Source organism: Arvicanthis niloticus, chromosome 25 (genome assembly GCF_011762505.2).
Source record: "Arvicanthis niloticus isolate mArvNil1 chromosome 25, mArvNil1.pat.X, whole genome shotgun sequence".
In the NCBI taxonomy this organism is placed as follows: domain Eukaryota; kingdom Metazoa; phylum Chordata; class Mammalia; order Rodentia; family Muridae; genus Arvicanthis; species Arvicanthis niloticus.
This window is the reverse complement of record NC_133433.1, coordinates 42,229,010-42,248,133: the sequence shown is the minus strand read 5'-3', so window position 1 is coordinate 42,248,133 and position 19,124 is coordinate 42,229,010.

Here is a 19,124-nt window from a genome sequence, read left to right as displayed (position 1 = left end):
TTTCCTGGGATGTCCTTCTGTCCTCTCTTCTATCTAGATGCCCTTCTGTTCTTTCCTCACTATGGATGCCCTTCTGTTTTCTCCTCTCTCTGGATGACCTTCCATCTTCTTTTCTCTCTGGATGTCCTTCTGTTCTCTTCACTCCCTGCATGACCTTCTGTCCTCTCCTCTCTCTGGATGCCCTACTTATTCTCCTTTCTCTGGATTTTTTTTCTTTTTCACCTCTCTTCAGAAGCCCTTCTGTTTTCGCTTCCCTCTGGATGCACTTCTATCTCTTCTCTCTCGGGATGCTTTTCTGTCCTCTCCTCTCTCTGGATGCACTCTTCTCTCCGGATGTTCTTCTGTCCTCTCCTGTCTTTTGATACTATTGTGTCTTCTCCTCTATCTGGATGTTCCACTGTCCCATCCTCTCTCTGTGTGACCTTCTCTCCTCTCCTCTCTCAGGATGCCCTTCTGTTCTCTCCTCTCTCCGGTTGCCCTTCTGATCTCTCCTCTCTCCGGATGCCCTTCTTTCCTCTCCTCTCGCTGTAAATCCTTGTGTTTTTCTATCCTTCTGTTCTCTACTCTCTCTGGGTTCCCTTCTGTCTTCTTCTCTCTCTGGATGCCCTTCTGTTCTCTTCTCTCTCTCTGGATTTCCTTTTTTCCTCTCCTAAGTATGCCCTTCTGTCCTCTTCTGATCTGGATAACTTCTGTCTTCTCCTCCCTCCGGATACTCTTCTGTTCTCTCTTTTTCCTGGATGTTCTTCTGTTTTCTCCTCTCTCTGAATTCCCTTCAATTCTTTTTTCTCTTTGGATACCCTTCTGTCATCTCCTATCTCTGGATGCCCTTCTCTTCTCTCCCCTCACTGGATGCCCTTCTGTCCTATCCTCTCTCTAGATGCCCTTCTGTCTTATTCTCTCTCCGGATTCCCTTCTGTCCTCTTCTATCTGTGGATGCCTTCAGTCTTCCGCTCTCTCTGGATGCCCTTCTATTCTCTCCTCTCTCTGAATTCCTATCTGTCCACTCCTCTCTCTATACGGTCCTCGCTATGGATTCCCTTCTCTTTTCTCCTCTCTCTGGATGCCCTTCTGTCCTCTCCTCTCTCTGGAAGCCCTTCTGACTGCTCCTCTTCATGGATGTCCTTTTGTTCCTTCCTCTCTCTGTATGCCCTTCTGTCCTCTCCTCTCTGTGGATGCCCTTCTGTTCTCTACACTTCCTGGATGCCCTTCTGTCTTCTCTTCTCTCTGGATGCCCTTCAATTCTCTTTTCTCTCTAGATACCTTTCTGTCATCTCCTCTTTCTGGATGCCCTTCTGTTCTCTTTTCTCACTGGATGCCCTTCTTCTTCTCCTCTCTCTGGATGCCCTTCTGTCTTCTTTTCTCTCTGTGGATGCCCTTAAGTCTTCTCTTTTCTCTGGATGCCCTTCTGTTCTCTCCTCTCTCTGGATGCCCATCTGTCCTCTCCTCACTCTAGATGCCCTTCTGTTCTGTCCTCACTAAGGATGCCCTTCTTTTTTCTCCTGTCTCTGGATGCTTTTCCATCATCTCTTCTAAGTGGATGTCCTTCTGTTCTCTCCTCACTCTTGATGCCTTTCTGTCGTCTCATCACCCTTGATGCCCTTCTTCTCCTCTCTCTCGATTCTCTTCTGTTCCCTCCTCTCTTCAGATACCCTCTGTTTTCTCTTCCTTCTGGATGCCCTTCTTTCCTCTCTCTGAATATCCTTTTGTTCTCTACTCTCTCTGGGTTCCCTTCTGTCTTCTTCTCTCTCTGGATGCCCTTCTGTTCTCTCCTCTCTCTAGATGAACTTCTGCCCTCTACTTTCTCTGGATGCCCATCTGTTCTCTTCTCTCTCTCTGGATTTCCTTTTTTCCTCTCCTCTCTAAGTATGCCCTTCTGTCCTCTTCTGATCTGGATAACTTCTGTCTTCTCCTCCCTCCGGATTCTCTTTCTTCTCTTCTCTTTTCTCTTTTCTTCTTTCTCTTTTCTTTCCGGATGTCCTTCTGTACTCTCTTCTCTCTGGATGCCCTTTTGTCTTCTCCTCTCTATGGATACCCTTCTGTTGTCTCCTCTCTCTAGATGCCTTTCTGTGCGTGCCCTTCTATCCTCTCCTCTCTCTGGATGCTCTTCAGTTGTCTCCTGTCTCTGGATGACCTTGTATACTCTCCTTTCTAGGGATGCCCTTCTGTCTTCTCCTCTATGTGGAGGTTCATCTGTTCTCTCCTCTGTCTGGATGATCTACTTTCCGCTCCTTTCTCTGGATGTTCTTCGGTTCCCTCCTCTCTCCAGATGCCCTTGTGTTCTCTCCTTTCTCTTGATGCATTTCTGTGGTCTAGTCTCTCTCGATGCCCTTCTGTCTTCTCCTCTATCTGGAAGCCCCTCTGTTCTCTCCTATGTCTGGATGACCTTCTTTCCTCTCCTTTCTCTGGATTTTCTTCTGTTCACTCCTCTCTCTGGATGATCTTCTCTTCTCTTCACTCTTAGGATGCCCTTCTGTCTTCTATCTCTCTGGATGCCCTTTTGTTGTCTTTTCTCTCTGGATGCCCTTCTGTTCTCTCCTCTCTCTGGGTGGCCTTCTGTCCTCTCCTCTATCTGTATGCCAATCTGTCCTCTCATCTCTATGTAGGCATTCTCTCCTCTCAGCCGATGCCCTTCTGTCCTCTCCTCTCTCTTCATGCCCTTTGGTTCTCTTCTCTATCTACATGCCCTTGTGCTCTCTCCTTTCTCTGGATGCCCTTTTGTCGTCTCCTCTCTCTGGATGCCCTTCTGTCTTTTCCTCTATCTGGAAGCCCTTCTGTTCTCTCCTCTGTCAGGATGCCCTTCAGTCGTCTGTTCTTCTGAATGCTTTTATGTCCTCTCCTCTCCCTGGATGTCCTTCTGTCCTCTCCTCTCTCTGGATGTTCTACTGTCCTCTCCTTTCTGTTGATGCTCTTCTGTACTTTCCTCTCTGGATTCCTTTCTGTCTTCTCCTCTCTCTGGATGCCCTTCTGTACTCTCCCCTCTCCAGATGCCTATCTGTTCTATCCTCACTCTGGATGCCCTAGTGTCCTCTCCTCTCCCTGGATGCCCTTCTTTTTTATCCTCTCTCTGGATGCCCTCTTGTCCTCTCCTCTCTCTGGATGCCTTCTGTTCTCTCCTTTCTCCGGATGCCCTTCTGTTCTCTCTTCTCTCTGGATGCCTTCTGTTCTCTCCTCTCTCTGGTTGCCCTTCTGTTTTCTCCTCTCTCTTGATGACCTTCTGTTCTCTCTTCTCTCTAGATTATCTTCTGTCCTCTCATCTCTCTGGATTCCCTTCTGTTCTCTCCTATCTCTGGATGCCCTTCTGTTCTCTAGTGTCTCCAGCTGCCCTTCTGTCCTCTTTTCTCTCTGGATGCCCTTCGGTCTTCTCCTCTCTCTGTATACCCTTCCATCCTCACCTCTCTCTGGAGTCCCTTCTGTTCTCTCCTCTCTCTGGATCCTCCTCTGTACTCTTCTGTCTCTGGATGCCCTTTGGTCTTCTCTCTCCTGATGCCGTTCTTTAATCTCCTATCTCTGGATGCCCTTCTGTCCTCTCCTCTCCCTGGATGCCATTCTGTCCTCTCCTCTATCTGGATGCCCTTGTGTGCTTTCCTTTCTCCGGAAGCCCTTCTGGTCTATCCTCTCTCTGGATGCCCTTCTTTCCTCTCCTCTCTCTGGATGCCCTTCTGTCCTTTCCTCTCTCTGGATGCCCTTCTGTCCTCTCCTCTCTCTGGATGCTCTTCTGTCTTCTCCTCTCTCTGGATGTCCTTCTTTTCTCTCATATCTCCGGAGGCTCTTCTGTCTTCTCCTCTCTCTGGATGCCCTTTGTCATCTTTTTTCTCTGGATGCTTTTCTGTCTTCTCATCTTTCTGGATATCCTTCTGTCCTCTCCTCTCTGTCGATGCACTTCTGTTCTTTCCTCAATGGATGCCTTTCTGTCCTCTTCTCTCTCCGGATGCCCATTTGTTCTATCCTCTCTCCTGATGCCCTTCTTTCCTCTCCTCTCTCTGGATGATCTTTGGTTTTCAATTTCCTCTGGATGCCCTTGTGTTCTCTCATTTCTCTGGATGCCCTTCTGTCTTCTCCTCTATCTGGAGTTTCATCTGTTCTCTCCTCTGTCTGGATGACCTTCTTTCCTCTCCTTCCTCTGGATGTTCTTCTGTTCACTCCTCTATCTGTATGACCTACTGTTCTCTTCATTCTCAGGATGCCCTTCTGTCTTCTATCTATCTGGATCTCTTTTTGTTCTCTCCTCTCTCTGGATGACTTTCTGTTCTCTCCTCTCTCTAGATGGCCTTCTGTCCTATATTCTCTCTGGATGCTTTTCTGTCCTCTCCTCTCTCTGGATGCCCTTCTGTCATCTTTTCCTCTGGATGCCTCTCTCTTCTCTTTCTGAATGCTATTCTGATCTCTTATCTCTCTGGATGCCGCTATGTATTCTACTAATTCTGGACGCCCTACAATTCTCTTTTCACTCTGGATATCCTTCTGACTTCTCCTCTCTCTGGATGCCCTTCTAATCTCTTCTCTCACTGGAAGCCATTCTGTACTTTTCTCCTCTGGATGCCCTTCTGTCGTCTACTCACTCTGGATGCTCTTATATCCTCTTCTCCCTCTGGATGTCCTTAAGTCTTCTGCTTTCCCTGGATGATCTTCTATTCTCTCTTTCTGGATTCTCTTCTGCTCTCTCATCTCTCTGGATGCTCTTCTGTTTGCAACTCTGTAAGGATGCCCTTCTGTCCTCTCAGCTTGCTGTATGCCCTTCTCTCTTTTCCTTTCTCTGGATGCCATTTGGTTCTCTAATCTCTACTGATACCCTTCTGCCCTCTCCTCACTCTTGGTGCCATTATGTTCTCTCTTTTCTCTGGATGCCCTTCTGTTCTCTTCTTTTTCTAGATGACCTTCTGTCCTCTCCACGGTCTGGATGACCTTTTGTCTTCTACTCTCTCTGAATGCCCTTCTGTTCTCTCATCTCTCAGAATGTTCTTCTGTATTCTCTCTCTGGATGCCCTTCTGTTCTCTCCTTTTTCTGGATGCCCTTCTGTTGTCTCCTCCCTCACAATACCTTTCTGTCTTCTCTATCTGGATGCCCTTCTGTTCTCTCATATCTTTGAATGCCCTTCTGTTCACTACTCTCTTGGGATGCTCTTCAGACTTCTGTTCTCTCTGGATGCCATTATGTTCCCTCCTCTTTCTATATTTTCTCTGTTTTCTCATCTATATGGATGCCCTTATGTTCTCTCCTTTCGCTGGATGCCCTTCTGTCTGCTCCTCTCTCTGGATGACCATCTGTTATTTCGTCTCTCAGAATGCCCTTCTGATCTCTCCTCTCTCTGGATTCCTTCTGTCTTCTCCTTCTCTGGATGCTCTTCTGTTCTCTCCTCTCTCTGGATGCCCAACTGTCTTCTCCTCTCCCTGGATGCCCTTCTGCACTCTCCTGTTTCTGGATGTCGTTCTGTTCTATCCTCTCTCTGGATTCCCTTCTATCTTCTCCTCTCTCTGGATGGACTTCTGTTCTCTCTTGAGGCCCTTCTGTTCTCTCTTCTCTCTGGATACCCTTCTGTTCTCTCCTTTCTCTGGATGCTCTTATGTTCTCTCCTCTCTCTGGATGCCCTTCTGTCTTCTCCTCTCTCTGGATGGCTTTCTGTTTATCCCTCACTCTGGATGCCGTTCTTTTCTCTCCTCTCTCTGGATGCCCTTCTGTCTTCTCCTCTCTTTTGATGCAGTACAATTCTCTCTTCACTCTGGAAACCCTTCTGTCTTCCCCTCTCTCTGGTGCCCTTCTGTTCTCTCCTCATTCTGGATGCCCTTCTGCCTTCTCTCTGTGCATGTCCTTCTGTTCTCACCTCTCTCTGGATTCCTTTTCGTCTTCTCCTCTCCCTGGATGCCCTTCTATTCTCTCCTCTCTTTATATGCCCTTTTGTCCTCTATTCTCTGTGGATGACTTTCTCTTCTCTTGTCTCTCCAGATGCACTTCTGTCTTCTCCTTTTTCTGTATGCCCTTTTGTTCTCTGGTCTCTCTAGTTGCCCTTCTGTCCTCTCCTCTCTCTGGAGGCCCTTCTGTTCTCTTCTGTCTCTGGATTTCCTTCTTTTTTCCCCTCTCTCTAAATGCCCTTCTGTTCTCTCCTAGCTCTGGATTCCCTTCTATCTTCTCTTACTCTGGATGCCCTTCTGTTCTCTCCTCTCTCTGGATGCCCTTCTGTATGCTTCTCTCTCTGGATGCCATTCTGTCCTCACCCCTCTCAGAATGCATTCTGTTTTCTTCTCTCTATATATGCCCTTTTGACCTCTCCTCTCTCTGGATGCCCTTCTGTCTTCTCCTCTCTCTGGATGGCTTTCATTTCTTTTGTCTCTCTGGATGCCCGTCTGTCCCCTCCTCTCTATGGATGCCCTTATGCTCTCTCCTTTGCCTGGATACCCTTCTTTTCCCTCCTCTCTCTGGATGCCCTTCTGTCTTCTCCTCTCTCTGGATGCCCTTCTATTCTCCCTTCCCTCTGGATTCCACTTTTGTCTTCTCTTGTCTCTGGATGCCTTTCTATTCTCTCCTCTCTCTAGATGCCCTTTTTTCTCTATTCTCTCTGGATAACTTTCTGTTCTCTTGTCTCTCCGGATGCAATTCTGTCCTCTCCTATATCTTGGTGCCCTTCTGTCTTCTCTCTCCTGATGCCTTCTGTTGTCTCCTCTAGACTGATGCTCTTCTGTCTTCTTTTTTTTTCTGGATGCCCTTCTGACTTCTCCACTCTTTTGATGCCCTACAATTCTCTCTTCACTTTGGATACCCTTCTGTCCTCTCCTATCTCTGGATGCCCTTCTGTTCTCTCCTCATTCGGGATGCCCTTCTGTCTTCTCCTCTCTGTGGATGTTCTTCTATTTTCACCTCTCTCTGGATTCAATTTTTGTCTTCTCTCTCTGGATGCCCTTCCGTTCTCTCATCTCTTTATATGCCCTTTGTCCTCTATTCTCTCTGGTTGCCTTTCTCTTCTCTTGTCTCTTCTGATGCCCTTCTGTCTTCTCCTCTTTCTGTATGCCCTTCTGTTTTCTGGTCTCTCTATTAGGCCTTCTGTCCTCTCCTCTCTCTGGAGGCCCTTCTGTTCTCTTCTGTCTCTGGATGTCCTTCTGTCTTCTCCTCTCTACGAATGCCCATCTGTACACTCCTCACTCTAGATTTCCTTCTGTCTTCTCTTTTTCTGGATGCCCTTCTGTTCTCTCCTCTCTCTGGATACTCATCTGTTCTCCTCTCTCTCCAGATGCGCTTCTGTATGCTCCTCTCTCTAGATGCCCTTCTGTCTTCTCCTCTCTCCGAATGCCCTTCTGTTCTCTTCTCTCTCTGAATGCCCTTTTGACCTCTCCTCTCTCTGGATGCCCTTCTGTCTTCTCCTCTCTCTGGATGGCTTTCAGTTCTCCCCTCTCTCTGGATGCCCTTCTGTCCTCTCCTCTCTATGGATGCCCTTCTGCTCTCTCCTTTGCCTGGATGCCCTTCTGTTCCCTCCTCTCTCTGGATGCCCTTTTGTCTTCTCCTCTCTGTGGATGCCCTTCTGTTCTCTCCTCCCTCTAGACACTCTTCTCTCCTCTAATCACTTTGGATGCCTTTCTATTTTCTTTATGTATGACCTCCTTGTCTCTCATCTCCCTGGATGTCTTTCATTTCTCTCCTCTCTCTGGATGTTCTTCTTTTCTATCATCTCTCTGGTGTCTTTTTTGTCCTCTCCTATTTCTGGATGAGCATCTGCCTTCTCCTCAGTCTGTAGGCCCTTCTGTCCTCTCCACCCTCTGGATGCCCTTCTGTCCTCTCCTTCTCTGGATTCCCTTCTGTTCTCTCCTCTCTCCGGATGTCCTCTGTCCTCTCCTCTCTCTGGATGCCCTTCTGTCTTTTCCTCTATCTGGAATCCCTTCTGTCCTCTAGTCTCTCTATATGCCCTTTTGTTCACTCCTCTCTACAGATGCTCTTCTGGGCTCTCCTCACCTGGATGCCTTCCATCCTCTCCTATCTCTGCATGCACTTCTGTTTTCTCCTCTCTCTGGGTGCCCTTCTATTTTCTCATCTCTCCAGATTCTGTTCTGTCCTCTCCTCTCTCCGCATACCCTTCTGTCCTCTGTCTCTTGGGATGCCCTTCTATCCTCTTCTCTCTGTGGATGGTCTTTTGTTCTCTCCATTTTCTGGATGATCTTCTGTTCTCTCCTCTCTCTGTATGCCCTTTTGTTCTCTCATCTCTCTTGTTGCCCTTTTATTCTCATCTCTCTGTGGATGGTCTTTTGTTCTCTCCAATTTCAGGATGAACTTCAGTTCTCTCTTCTCTCTTGATGCCCGTCTGTCATCACCTCTCTTTAGATGCCCTTCTGTACACTCCTCCCTCTGGATGTCCTTATGTCTTCTCCTCTCTCTGGATGCCCTTCTGTCCTGTCCTCTCTATGGATGGTCTTCTGTTCTCTCCTCTCCGAGGATGCCCTACTGTTCTCTCCTCTCTCTGAAAGCCCTAATGTCCTCTCCTCTCTCTAGATGCCCTTCTGTCCTCTCCTCTGTCTTGATGCCCTTCTGTTCTCTCTTCTCTCCGGATGCCCTTCTCTCCTCTCCTCTCCTCTCCTCTCTCTGGATGTTCTTCTGTCCTCTCCTCTCTCAGGATGCTCTTCTGTTTTCTACTCTTTCTTGATGCTCTTCTGTTCTCTTGTCTCTCTGGATGGACTTCTGTCCTCTACTCTCCTTGTGTTTTCTCATCTCTCTGGCTCCCTTTCTGTCCTCCCCACTCCCTAGATGCCCTTCTGTTCTCTCCTCTCTCTGGATTCCCTTCCCTCCTCCCCCCCTCTGAATGCCCTTCTGTCCTCTCTTCTCTCTGGATGCTTTTCTGTCTTATCCAGTCTATGGATACCCTTCTGTCCTCTCCTCTCTCTGGAGCCTTTTATCTTCTCTTCTTTCTCTGCATGCCCTTCTGTTTTCTCCTCTATCTGAAAGCTCTTATGTCCTCTCAACTCTCTCGATGCCCTTCTGTTCTCTCCTCTCACTAGATGCCCTTCTGTTTTCTCTTCTCTCTGGTGTCCTACTGTCCTGTCCTCTCTACAGATGTTTTTCTGTCTTCTCCTATCTGGATGCCCTTCTGTCCTCTACTCTATATGGATGGTCTTCTGTCTTATCCTCTTTCTGGATCCCATTCTTTTCTGTCCTCTCTCTGGATGCCCTTCTGTCCTCTCTTCTCTCTTGATACACTTCTGTCCTCTCTTATATATGAATGCCCTTCTGTCTTCTCTTTGCTCTGAATGCCCTTCTGTTTTCTCCTCTCTCTAGATACTCTTCTGTCTTGTAATCTCTCTCGATGCCCTTCTGTTCTTTTTTCTCTCTGGATGATCTGGTCGCTCATCTTTCTGGATATCGTTCTGCTCTCACCTATTTATGGATGCTCCTCTTTTCTTTCATCTCTCTGGATGCCTTTGTGTCCTCTCCTCTCTCTTGGTGGTCTTCTGTTCTCTCCTCTCCCTGGATGCCCTTCTGTTCTCTCCTCTATCTGAAAGCCCTTCTGTCCTCTCCTCGCTCTAGATGCCCTTCTATTCTCACCTCTTACTAGAGGCCCTTCTGTTTTCTCTTTTCTCTGGATGTCCTACTGTCATATCCTCTCTACAGATGTTTTTCTGTCTTCTCCTCTCTGGATGCCCTTCTGTCCTCTTCTCTACCTGGATGCCCTTCTGTCCTCTCCTCTGTCTGAATACCCTTCTCGTCTCTCATCTCTCTTGATGGCCTTCTGTCCTCTACTCTCTCTGGATGTCCTTCTATTCCGTCCTCTCTCTGGATTCCCTTTTGTCCTGTCCTCTCTCTTGATGCCCTTCTGTCTTCTCCTCTCTCTTGATGCCCTTGTGTTCTCTCATCTATACGGATCCCTTTCTGTCCTCTCCACTCCCTGGATGCCCTTATGTTCTCTCATCTCTCTTGATGGGCTTTTGTTCTCTCTTCTCCCTGGATGCCCTTCTGTTCTCTCCTCTCTCTGGAAGCCCTTTTGTCCTCTCCTCTCTCTAGATGCCCTTCTGTTCTCTCATCTCTCTGGATGTCCTACTGTCCTGTCCTCTCTACGGATGTATTTCTGTCTTCTCCACTCTGGATGCCCTTCTGTCCTCTACTCTATATGGATGGTCTTCTGTCCTTTCCTCTCCCTGGATCCCCTTAAGTTCTCTCCTCTCTCTTCATGCCCTTCTGTTCTCTCCTCACTCTGGATGCCCTTTGGTCTTCTCCTCTCTCTGGATGCCCTTCTGTTCACTCCTCTCTCTAGATACTCTTCTGTCTTCTAATCTCTCTTTATGCCCTTCTATACTCTTTTCTCTCTGGATGATCTTCTGGTCTTTCATCTCTCTGGATGTCGATCTGTTCTCAAATATCTATGGATGCTCTTCTGTTCTTTCATCTCTCTGGATGCCTTTGTGTCCTTTCCTTTCTCTGGATGCCCTTCTGTCCTTTCCTTTCTTTGGATGCCCTTCTGTCTTTTCCTCACTCTGGAGGCCCTTCTGTCCTCTCCTCTCTCTGGATGCCCTTCTGTCCTCTCTTCTATCTAAATGCCATCCTGTCTTCTCCACCCTCCGGATGCCTTTCTGTCCTCTCCACCCTCTGGATGCCATTCTGTCTTCTCCTCTCTCTGGATGCCCTTCTCTCCAATCTCCGAATGCCCTTCTACACTTTACTCTCTCTGAATGCCTTCCTTCCTCTCCTCTCTCTCCATGCCCCTCTGTTTTCTTGTCTCTCTGGGTGCCCTTCTGTTTTCTCCTCTCTCTAGATTATCTTCTGTCCTCTCATCTCTTTGGATTCCCTTCTTTTCTATCCACTCTCTGAATGCGCTTCTGTTCTCTCCTCTCTCAGGACGCCCTTCTTTCCTCTATCTATCTGGATGACTTTCTGTCCTCTCCTCTCTCTGGATGCCCTTCTGTCCTCTCCTCTATCTGGATGCCCTTCTGTCCTCTTTTTCTCTGGATGCCCTTCTGTCCTCTCTTCTGTCTGGATGCCCTTCTGTTCTCTCTTCTCTCTGGATGCCCTTCTCTCCTCTCCTCTCTCTGGATGTTTTTATGTCTTCTCCTATCTGTAGATGTTCTTTTGTCCTCTCCTCTCTAAGGATGCCCTTCTGTTTTCTCCTCTTTCTGGATGCCCTTCTGTTCTCTCCTCACTCTGGATGCCCTTCTGTCCTGTCCTCTCTCTTGATGCCCTTCTGTCCTCTCTTCTATCTGGATGCCCTTCTGTCTTCTCCTCTCTCTAGATGCCCTTCTGTTCTCTACTCTCTAAATACAATTCTGTCTCCCAATCTCTCTGGATGCCCTTCTGTTTTCTTTTCTTTCTAAATGATCTTCTGTTCTCTCATCTCTCTGGGTGTCGTTCTGTTCTCACCTATCTATGGATGCTCTTCTGTTCTTTCATCTCTCTGGATGCCTTTGTGTTCTCTCCTGTCTCTGGATCCCCTTCTTTCTTCGCCTCACTCTGGAGGCCCTTCTGTCCTCTTCTCTATCTGGCTTTCCTTCTGTTCTCTCCTCTCTCTGGATGCCCTTCTGTCCTCTCTTCTCTCAGGATGCCCTTTTGTTCTCTCAAGTCTCCAGATCACCTTTTATCCTGTCCTCTCTCTGGATGCCATCCTTGCTCTCCTCTATCTGCATTCCCTTCTGTTTTCTCATTTCTCTGGGTGCTCTTCTGTTTTCTCCTCTCTCTAGATTATCTTCTGTCCTCTCATCTCTTTGGATTTCCTTATGTTCTCTCCACTCTCTGGATGTCCTTCTGTTCTCTCCTCTCTCAGGATGCCCTTCTGACCTCTATCTCTCTGGATGACATTCTGTTCTCTCATCTCTCTGGATGCCCTAATATTCTCTCCTCTCTCTGGATGCCTTTCTGTACTCTTCTCTCTCTAGATGCCCTTCTGTCTTCTTCTCTCTCCGGATGCCCTTTTGTCCTCGCCTCTCTCTGGATTCCCTTCTGTCTTCTCTCTCTGGATGCCCTTCTTTCTTCTCCTTACTCTGGAGGCCCTTCTTTCTTCCCCTTACTCTGGAGGCCCTTCTGTCCTCTGTTCTCTCTGGATGAATTCTGTCCTCTCATGTATCTGTATGCCATTCTGGGCTCTCATTCTCTGGATGCCCTTCTGATCTCTCCTCTCTCCAGATTCCCTTCTGTTCTATACTCTCTCCGGATGATCTTCTCTCCTCCCCTCTCTCTGGATGTTTTTCTGTCTTCTCCTCTCTCTGGAAGTTCTTCTTTCCTCTCCTCTAGCAGGATGACCTTCTGTTTTCTCCTCTTTCTGGATGCCCTGATGTTCCCTCGTCTATCTTGATGCCCTTATGTCCTCTCCTCTCTCCAGATGCCCTTTTTTCCTCTCCTCCCTCTGGATGCCTTCCATCCACTCCTCTCTCTGATGCACTTCTCTTTTCTCCTCTCTCTGGATGCCCTTAATCTTCTCATCTCTCTGGATTGTCTTCTGTCCTCTCCTCTCTCCGCTTGCCTTTCTGTCCTGTGTCTCTCTGGATGCACTTCTATCCACTTCTCTCTTTGGATATTCTTTTGTTCTATTCCTCTCTCAGAATGCTCTTCTGTTTTCTCCTCTTTCTGGATGCCCTTTTGTTCTCTTGTCTCACTGGATGACCTTCTGTCCTCTACTCTCTCTGGATGTCCTTCTGTTCCATCCTCTCTCTGGATTTCCTTTTGTCTTGTCCTTTATGTGGATGCCCTTCTGTCTTCTCCTATCTCTGGATGCCCTTGTCTTCTCTCATCTCTCCAAATCCCTTTCTGTCCTCCCTACTCCCTGGATGCCTTTCTGTTCTCTCCTCTCTCTGGATGCTCTTTCCTCCTTTCCTCCCTCTGAATGCCCTTCTGTACTCTCTTCTCTCTGGATGCTTTTCTATCTTCTCCAGTCTATGGATCCCCTTTTGTCCTCTCCACTCTCTGGAGTCTCTTCTGTTCTCTTCGCTCTCTGCATGCCCTTCTGTTTTCTCCTCACTCTAGATGCCCTTCTATCCTCTCTTCTATCTGGATGCCCTTCTGTCTTCTCTTCACTCTAGATGCCCTTCTGTTTTCTCCTCTCTATATATACTCTTTTATTTTGTAATCACTCTGGATGCCCTTCTGTTCTCTTTTCTCTCTGGATGATCTTCTGGTCTCTCATCTCTCTGGATGGCATTCTGTTCTCACCTATCTATGTATGCTCTTCTGTTCTTTCATCTCTCTGGATGCCTTTGTGTCCTCTCCTCTCTCTAGATGGTCTTCTGTTCTCAACTCTCCCTGGATGCCCTTCTGTTCTCTCCTCTCTCTGGAAGCCCTTCTGTCCTCTACTCTATCTAGATGCCCTTCTGTTCTCTCCTCTTTCTAGATGCCCTTCTGTTCTCTCCTCTCTATGGATGTCCTACTGTCCTGTCCTATCTACCGATGTTTTTCTGTCTTCTTCTCTCTGGATGCCCTTCTGTTCTCTACTCTATATGGATGGTCTTATGTCGGCTCCTCTCCCTGGATCCCTATGTCTTCTCTCCTCTCTCTGGATGCTCTTCTGTTCTCTACTCTCCCTGGATGCCCTTCTGTCCTCTCCTCTTCTGGATGCCCTGCTGAATTCTCCTCTCTATGGATGTCCTTCTGTTCCCTCCTCACTCTAGATGTCCTTCTGTTCATTCCTCGATATGGATGCCCTTCTTTTCTGTCCTCTCTCTGGATGCCCTTCCATCTTTCCTTCTCTCTGGATGTCCTTCTGTTCTCTCCTCTCTCTGGATGCCCTTCTGTTCTCTCCTGAATTTAGATGCCTTTCTGATCTCTCCTCTTTCCGGATGGCCTTCAGTCTTCTCCTCTTCCTGGATGTCCTTCTGTCTTCTTCTCTCTCTGGATGCACTTCAATTCTCCTTTCTCTTTGGATACCCTTCTGTATTCTACTCTTCCTGGATGTCCTTCTTTTCTCTACTCTCACTGGAAGCCCTTCTGTCCTCTCCTCTCTCTGGATGCTCTTCAGTCTTCTCCTCTCTCCAGATGACCTTCTATCCTCTTCTCTCTGTGGATGCCCTTCAGTATTCTGCTCTCTCTGGATGCCCTTCGGATTTTTCTTCTCTCTGGATGCCCTCCTTTCTCTTCTCTCTCTGGATGTCCTTATTTACTTTCCCCTCTCTGGATGCCATTCTGTTTTCTCATTTCTCTGGATGCCCTTCTGTCCTCTACTTCATCTGGATGCCTTCGGTCTTCTCTCTTCGGATGCCCTTCTGTCCTCTCCTCTCTCTGGATGGCCTTTTGTCTTCCCCTCTTTATGGACGCCCTTCTGTTCCCTCCTCTCTCTGGATGTCCTTCTGTTCTCTCCTCTCTCTGAATGCCCTTCTGTCCTCTTCTCTCCCTGGATGCAATTCTTCTTCTCCTCTCTCTGGATTCTCTTCTGTTACCCCCTTATTATGGATGCCCTTCTGTTTTCTCTTCCCTCTGGATGCCCTGCTTTCTCTTCTCTCTCCCGATGCACTTCTGTCCTCTCCTCACTCTGGATGCCCTTCTGTTCTGGCATTTTTCAGGATACCCTTTCGTCCTCTCCTCTCTCAGGATACTTTTCTGTCCTCTCCTCTCACTGGATGCTCTTCTTCTTCTCCAAACTCTGGATTCTCTTCAGTTCTCTCCTCTCTCTGGATGCCCTTCTGTTCTCTAATCTCTCCAGATGCCCTTCTGTCCTTTCCTCTCTCTCGGTGACTACTGTCATCTCCTCTCTATGGATGCCTTTCTGTTGCCTTCTCTCTCTGGATGCCTTTCTGTCCTCTCCTCTCTCTGGATGCCCTTCTGTTTTCTCCTATACCTGGATGCCCTTCTGCAATCTCCTCTCTCTGGATGCCCTTCATTTCTATTTTTTGGATACCCTTCTGTCATCTTCTCTCTCTGGATCCCCTTCTTTTCTCTCCTTTCACTGGATACCCTAATGTCCTCTTGTCTCTTTAAATGCCCTTCTGTCTTCTCCTCTCTCCAGATTCCCTTCTATCCTGTTCTCTCTGTGGATGCCCTTCCATCTTCTGCTCTCTCTGGATGACATTCTGTTCTCTCCTCTCTCTGGATGCCCTTCTGTTCTCTCCTCTCTTCGGATGCCCTTCTGTTCTCACTACCATCTGGATGCCTTCTGTTCTCTTCTCTGTTTGGATGCCCTTCTGTCCTCTCTTCTCTTGGATGCCCTTTTGTCTTCTCATCTCTATGGATGCCCTTCTGTTGTCTCCTCTCTCTAGATGCCCTTCTGTCCTCTCCACTCTTCGGATGTCCTTCTGTTCTCACTACCCTCTGGATGCCCTTCTGTTCTCTCGTTTCTCTGGATGCCTTTCTGTCCTCTCCTCTCTCTGGATTCCCTTCTGTCATCTCCTCTCTCAGGATGCCCTTCTGTCTTCTTCTCCCTCTGTATGCCCTTCTATTCTCTCCTCTCTTCAGATGCCCTTCTGTTTTCTCTTCCCTCTGGATGACCTTCTGTTCTCTCTTCCCTATTGATGCCCTTCTGTTCTCTCCTCTCTCTGGATTCCCTTCTGTCTTCTCCTCCCTCTGGATGCCCTTCTGTTCTCTCCTCTCTAGATGAACTTCTGTCCTCTACTTTCTCTGGATGCCCGTCTGTTCTGTCTGTTCTCTTCTCTCTCTGAATTTCCTTTTATTCTCTCCTCTCTAAGTATGACCTTCTGTTCTCTTCTGATGTGGATAACTTCTGTCTTCTCTTCCCTCTGGATGCACTTCTGTTCTCTCTTTTTCCCGGATGCCCTTCTGTTTTCTCCTCTCTCTGAATGCCCTTCAATTCCCTTTTCTCTTTAGATACCCTTCTGTCATCTCCTCTCTCTGGATGCCCTTCGCTTCTCTCCTCTCACTGGATGCCCTTCTGTCCTATCCTCTCTCTAGACGCCCTTCAGTCTTCTTCTCTCTATGGATGCCCTTCTATCCTCTCCTCTCTCTGGATTCCCATCTGTCCACTCCTCTCTCTCTAGATGCCCTTCTATACTATCCTCGCTATGGATGCCCTTTTCTTCTCTCCTCTCTCCGGATGCCCTTCTGTAATCTCTTTTCCCTGGAAGCCCTGCTGACTTCTCCTCTCTATGGATGTTCTTCTGTTCCTTAATCTCTCTGCATGCCTTTCTTTCCTCTCCTCTCTCTGGATGCCTTTTTGTTCTCTCCACTTCCTGGATGCCCTTCTGTCTTCTCTTCTCTCTGGATACCCTTCAATTCTCTTTTCTCTCTGGATACCTTTCTGTCATCTCCTGCTTCTGGATGCCCTTCTGTTCTCTCCTCACACTGGATGCCCCTCTTCTTCTCCTCTCTCTGGATGCCCTTCTGTCTTCTTTTCTCTCTGGTTGCCAATTTGTTCTCTTTTCTCTGTGGATGCCCTTCAGTCTTCTCCTTTCTCTGGATGCCCTTCTGTTCTCTCTTCTCTCAGGATTCCCATCTGTCCTCTCCTCACTCTAGATGCCCTTCTGTTCTGTCCTCACTATGAATGCCCTTTTTTTTCTACTCTCTCTGGACGCCCTTCCATCTTCTCTTCTCTTTGGATGTCCTTCTGTTCTCTCCTCACTCTGGATGCTCTTCTGTCATCTAATCTCTCTGGATGCCCCTCTTCTCCTCTCTCTGGATTCTCTTCTGTTCCCTCCTCTCTTTGGATGCCCTTCTGTTTTCTCTTCCTTCTGAATGCCCTTATTTCTCTTTTCTTTCCGGATGCCCTTTTGTCCTCTCCTCTCTCTGAATGCCCTTTTGTCTTCTCCTCTTTATGGATCTCCTTCTGTTGTCTCCTCTCTCTAGATGCTCTTCTGTCCTCTATTCTCTCTTGATGCCCTTATGTTCTCTTCCCTCACTGTAGGCTCTTCTGTCCTCTCCTCTCTAAGGATGCCCTTCTATCCTCTTCTGATCTGGATGCCTTCTGTCTTCTCCTCTCTCCGGGTGCCCTTCTGTTCTCTCCTTTTCCTGGAGTCCCTTCTGTCTTCTCCTCGCTCTTGATGTTCTTCAATTCTCTTTTCTCTTTGGATATCCTCTGTCATCTCCTCTCTTTGGATACCCTTGTGTTCTCTCCTCTCACTGGATACCCTTCTGTAGTCTACTCTCTCTGGATGCCCTTTTGTCTTCTCCTCTCTCTGGATGACCTTCTGTTCTGTCCTCTTTCTGGATTCTCTTCTGTTCTCTCATTTCTCTGGATGCCCTTCTGTCCTCTCCTCTCTTTGGATGCCCTTCTGTTCTGTCCTCTCTCTGGATGCCTTTCTGTCTACTCTTCTCTCCCAATGCCCTTCTGTTCTCTCCTTTCTCCCTATGCCCTACTGTCTTCTCCTCTTTCTGGAAGCCCTTATGTTCTCTGCTCTCTCTAGATGGCCTTCTGTCCTCTCCTCTCTCTGGATGCCCTTCTGTCTCTCCTCTCTTTAGATTCCCTTCTGATCTTCCCTCTCTAAGGATGCCATTCAGTCTTCTCCTCTCTCTTGATACCCTTCTTTCTTCTCCTCTCTCTGGATGCTCTTTTGTTCTCTCCTCTCTCTAGGTACCCTTCTGTTCTCTCCTCTCTTCAGATGCCCTTCTGTTCTCTCTTCCCTCTTGATGCCCTTCTGTAATCTTCTTTCTCTGGATGCCATTCTGTCCTCTCCTCTCGCTGGATATCCTTCTGTCTTTTCCTCTCTTTGAATGCCCTTCGGTTCTCTCCTCTCTCTGCATTCCGTTCTGTCTTCTCCTATCTCTGGATGCCCTTCTGTTCTCTCCTGTTCCTAGTTGAACTTCTATCCTCTCCTCTCTCTGGATTTCCTTCTGTTCACTTCTCTCTCTAGATGCCCATGTGTCCTCTCCTATCGCTGAATGTCCTTCTGTCTTTTCCTCTCCCAAAATGCTCTTCTGTTTTCTCCTCTCTCTGGATTCCCTTCTGTCTTCTCCTCTCTCTGGATGCTCTTCTGTTCTCTCCTCTCTCTAGATGAACTTCTCTCCTCTCCTCTCTCTGGATGGCCTTCTGTTCTCTTCTCTCTTTGATTGCCCTTCTGTCCTCTCCTCTCTATGGATGCCCTGTTGTCCTCTACTGATCTGGATGCCTTCTGTCTTCTCCTCTCTCCGGATGCCCTTCTGTTCTTTCCTTTTCCTGGATGCCCTTTGTCTTCTCGTCTCTCTGGATGCCATTCAATTATGTTTTCTCTTTGGATACCCTTCTGTCATTTTCTCTCTCTGGATGCCCTTCTGTTCTCTCCTCTCTCTAGATGAACTTCTGTCCTCTCCTCTCTCTGGATGCCCTTCTGTTCTCTCTTCTCTCGGGATGCCCTTCAGTACTCTCCATTCTCTAGATGCCCTTCTGTTTTGTCCTTCCTATGGATGCTCTTCTGTTCTCTCCTCTCTCAGATGCTCTTACATCTTCTTGTCTCTCTGGATGTACTTTTGTTCTCTCCTCTCACTGGAAGCCCTTCTGTCTTCTACTCTATCTGGATGTCATTCTGTCCTCTCCTCTCTCTGGATGCCCTTCTGTTCTCTACTCTCTCTGGAGTCCCTTCTATTCTCTCCTCTCTCTGGATGCCCTTCTGTTTTCGCCTCTCTCTAGATGCTCTTCTGTTATCTCCTCTCTCTAGATTCTCTTCTCTCCTCTCATCTCTCTGTATTTTCTTCTTTTCTCTCCTCTCTCTGGATGCCCTTTTGTTCTCTCCTGTCTCCGGATGCCCTTCTGTCCTCTTTTCTCTCTGGACGCCCTTTGGTCTTCTCTTCTCTCTGTATGCAGGTCTATCCTCACCTCTCTCTGGAGTCCCTTCTATTCTCTCCTCTCTCTGGATGCCCTTCTGTACTCTTCTCTCTCTGGATGCCCTTCGGTCTTCTCGTCTCTCTCGATGCCTTTCTTTAATCTCCTCTCCCTGAATGCCTTTCTGTCCTCTCCTCTCTCTGGATGCCGTTCTGTACTCTCCTCTCTCCTGATGCCCTTCTCTGTTATCCTCTCTCCTGATGCCCTTCTTTCCTGTCCTCTTGTTAGATGCCCTTCTGTCCTCTCCTCTCTCTTGATGCCCTTCTGGCCTCTCCTCTCTCTGGATGCCCTTCTGTCCTCTCCTCACTCTGGATGCCCTTTTGTCATGTCTTCTCTCTGGATGCTTTTCTGTCTTATCTTCTCTCTGGATGCCTTTCTCTCCTCTCCTCTTTCTGTATGCCCTTCTGTCCTCTCTCCTCTCCGGATGCCCATCTGTTCTACCCTCTCTCTGGATGTGTTTCTGTCCTCTCCTCTCTCTGGATCTTTTTCTGTCGT